Here is a 4,136-nt window from a genome sequence, read left to right as displayed (position 1 = left end):
ATTGTGTGCTGTGGACCTTCACGTAACCAAGACGCCTGAAACTGACGCGCAGACGTGATAAGTAATAATGCATTGGCTAGTACGCGCAGTTCGGTAATGAGATGTAGGAACAGGACGGTGCTACTTTGAGATAATTATAGTAAGGCGCTGGTTGCGCCGGTGTATTTCACTTGACGTCAGCAGCACGCTAAGAACCAATGGGAAGGGAAATACGAAAGCACCTGCCCCTGGCAGGGCGGCTGCCCGTGGCACAGCCCGGCCCTGCTCCATGCAGCACAGCGCAGCATGGGGCAGCGACTGCCACTGCCATGACCATCGAGGAGGGGGGGGGGGGGGGAGGCTGCGTGGAACACTACTGCAAGCGTAGCCGGTGTCGTAATTGAAGTACGCGTTGTAGGGATGTTGGTTTGTCTTATTTCGAGGAAATGGCAAAACCAGGAAATCTGCTGATGAAGATTCTAATTCTACAAAAACAAGCAACTTAGGATTTCCCTTCTTGAACGTCTCTTCTAAGACGTAGGGATAGTATATGACAATTTGGGATTTATTGTTGGATCACATCTCACCACTCTCAGCTAGATGAATTCAGACAGAATCTATTTCTGGGTTACATTTCATTCGAAGTAATCCATTACTAACGAGGAAACCCTTGGCTGAGAGGTCGCAAGTGCGGTCTTTAGTAGAGCTCACTCCAAAGCTTTGTGTTAACAATTACGAGAGGAAAATATTAGTTGCTAAAGACTCACCATGTGCATCAGAAGGGTGATAGAAAATGGGTGTCCGGGAGGTGCAGAGATCAGCCTTCTATGAAATAAACCATTAACTTGTTCTGTGAACACAAAAGGTAAAATAGCGAGCAACAGTGATCACCAAGGTTCGCTCCGTCAAAATCGAAGGCAGACTCCTTGGATGTTACAACCGCGGAACATTAAGCTAGGTATCTCCTCTTAAAGTATTCGTATAAAATCATATTGGATTAACGTGGTGATGAGAACTAGTGTCATGTGATGTCATGCAACAGAATGCGAAATAGTCTGTCGTGGAGTTTAATCTGAAATTGGCTATCCTTTAAGGCGTAGCTGCAGATAGTGAGATAATATGTTTTATAGACGTGGAAAACACAAACATCTAGAGGCTGTATTTGACCAGTGATTCCAGTGATAACTGTAATGTCTCACTTCTCAGGAGGTATAGTTTCCTCTAAAGCAGTATAACTTTTATTATAAGACCAGAAATCACGCTAAAGAAAGCTATTTTGACCATCTATTAGCTAAAAACATCAATGGCCTTGCCACAGTGGTAACACCGGTTCCCGTCAGATCACCGAAGTTAAGCGCTGTTGGGCTGGGCTAGCACCTGGATTGGTGACCATTGAGTCTGCCCAGCGCTGTTGGCAAGCGGGGTGCACTTAGTCCTTTTGAGGCAAACTGAGAAGCTACTTGATTGAGAATTAGCGGCTCTGGTCTCTGAAACTGACACACGGCCGGGAGAGAGGTGTGCTGACCACACGCCCCTCCATTTCCGCATCCAGTGACGCCTATGATCTGAGAATGACACGGCGGCCGGTCGGTACCGTTGGGCCTTCATGGCCTATTCGGGAGGAGTTTAGTTGTATTAGCTAAAACAGTGCTCATACCAAAGTTGTAGTTTTTTTACGATCATTTTACCACACTTGCTAGCTGTGACGTAAAAATTTCCTAATGTCCTTACAAGATGTTCAAATTTGTGTGAATCCCAAAGGGTCCAAACTGCTGAGGTCATCGGTCCCTAGACTTACACACAACTTAAAATAACTTATGCTAAGAACGACAGACACACCCATACCCGAGGCAGGACTCGATCCTCCTACGGGAAGGGGCCGCGCTCTTGCAACATCATGCACACGAGAAAGCCTCGTATGAGGCAGAACACCGCGAACTTCCCGCAGCAACATAGCTTTCGACTCATATACCATACACATTAGCAGTCGGCATACTTGTACAAGTTTTTTGGTACCTCTAACTTATAGGGTTCCTTTCAAATGCATTTCCTCTTCACATCCCGAACGACGGAATAATCTTGTTTCTCATCTACAAATTTTTAGGTCGATTCGTCAGCTTGCTGTGCATAGTCAAGATGACACTGTGTTTGAAATTTCATTAGCTTAGGTCTTCGAATTATGTAGCACTGTCTGAAGTTATGCAGCCACCCACTGCTTCCTTTGAAATCGCTGTAATCGGTGTAGTGCGCAATTTGATGTGCATAGCGTAGCAGACCACTACCATACACATCCTACAAATTGTACCAAACACCCCTGAGACGCTCAAACATCAGTTTTTGTAACAAGTGAGCCTTGTCCGTAGTTTATCTTACGCTCTGTTCAATCATATTGCTGCGGACATAATCGAAATCTGTTCGTAACAGTTTTTACTTTAATCTGCTGCGGATGATCTTCAATGTACGTATTTATAGTTAGTTTCCGGTCCTTGGACAACGATAGTCCTTTATTAAGTTTCACTGGACGTGGGGTCTGTAGCTCCCTGTTCAGCAAGGGTGATCAACAATAGGGCTCGAGACCTGTTTCAGTATCAAATTCACTTGCTAAACTCGCATCGTCATTATTGTACTTTTCGCGTATATTGTTCGCACCATCAAGCGTGTACGACAACACACGTTCCACTAACTCATATTGCAGATACGATAATATTTCATCTGCCTTTTCTTTCTCACTCTGCAAAATTCCTTCGGTTAGTTTCTGACAAAATTTCAACTTCGGCAACTATTGTAATGTCTGATTGGTCTATCTTTGCCATTGCTCTACTTTGTAGCAACACCAGTGGTACTGTAGCTTTGTTGTGAATTACGCGTCGACTAGGCAATTCAACTACTCTCCGTAGCCTCATGCTGTGCGCATCACTGGATACCTCCAGTCCCGCTTCCTGTTGCCATTAGCAGCCAAAATTGTAGTTGCATGTTAGACAATATGTGGAGCGTCGAATGCTGTGAATAATCATTGACGTTCTGTGATCTAGCACACAAGGGTTTCTTATAAGTTTTAAGTTTGATTGCTCGTTTGGGGAATTACTAATATGGTCGGCCCTCGAAATAATTCAAGTGTGAATGTGCGAACTATATCCAATAAACATTTCTGTCACCGATATGTTTGCGTGCCTAGAATCCTATAGATATGTCTCTCCTCAGTATCGCAATACAGTTCGCACTTATCAATATTATTAGCTCACCGGAAAACTAAATCTTCCTCAAATGCGAATTTCTACACAATAGGCGGTACTCTCATTATGAGTATGTCTCTTACGTCACCCGTAATTTAAGAAAACCAGTCGCTGACTGTTTCAGTGAGAATATGTGCATAATTTCTAATATTAGCGTTGCAGTTACGCAAAAGCACAACATTCGAAGCCAGTTACCGCCGTACAGCACCCCAAGAGCTAAACGTGACGGTGGGCTTTACGCTTAGAGTTGGAACACTGCTACGCAGTAAGTGAGTGGACGAGGTAGACTGAGGTGGGTGTGATAATTTTCTCCAAAATACATTACACCTTTATTTCGAAAACTGCGATTGAAAGAAAACAGCAATATCAAAACCCTCGTTCATTCTATTTAAAACAATATAATTTTAAGCATTAAAACGAATATATTTCCACAACTTCCTGAGGAATTACAAAATGCAACCACAGTAATTTATCATAGACACTATAATAAAACAAATTTAATAAAGCACATTTATGGTTCCCGCACTATTTATGCATGGAAAATACTGCTGCGACATGAACAGCATTAAGCCTCAATAAAGTAAAAAGAATATTTTTGCATAGATAACAACCATCCACATGTATCCACAAACATAATAAAAATTATACGTGTTATAACTTGTACACAGAGCTCCGATTAAATAAAGCAAGCCAACAAAAGTGATGCCCACCCCTTTCATAAACTTCGAACAGACAGCTTGCTTTGGACCAGCCACACCAACGTTTTTCTGAATGACAACCAGGGACTTTCGGTATAACAAATTGGGCCATCCACCATTTCTGCCCACGAAACAAGGTACACCAAGGTACACAACCCTGAACAGGTGAACATTAGCACATTGGATCGCTCGATGGTAGACTGGTAGACGCCACCACTGGTGATAA

At 43.2% G+C, this 4,136-nt stretch overlaps 1 pseudogene; it reads left to right on the top strand.

Moving 5' to 3' along the window:
- Nucleotides 1-1,278: 1,278 nt before the first annotated feature.
- Nucleotides 1,279-1,396, top strand: LOC126238189 (5S ribosomal RNA; annotated as a pseudogene).
- Nucleotides 1,397-4,136: the final 2,740 nt, after the last annotated feature.

The sequence above is a fragment of the Schistocerca nitens genome, chromosome 2, assembly GCF_023898315.1.
Source record: "Schistocerca nitens isolate TAMUIC-IGC-003100 chromosome 2, iqSchNite1.1, whole genome shotgun sequence".
Classification (NCBI taxonomy): Eukaryota; Metazoa; Arthropoda; class Insecta; order Orthoptera; family Acrididae; genus Schistocerca; species Schistocerca nitens.
Note: the sequence above shows the minus strand (reverse complement) of the source record. Positions and strands in the feature narration are given on the sequence as shown.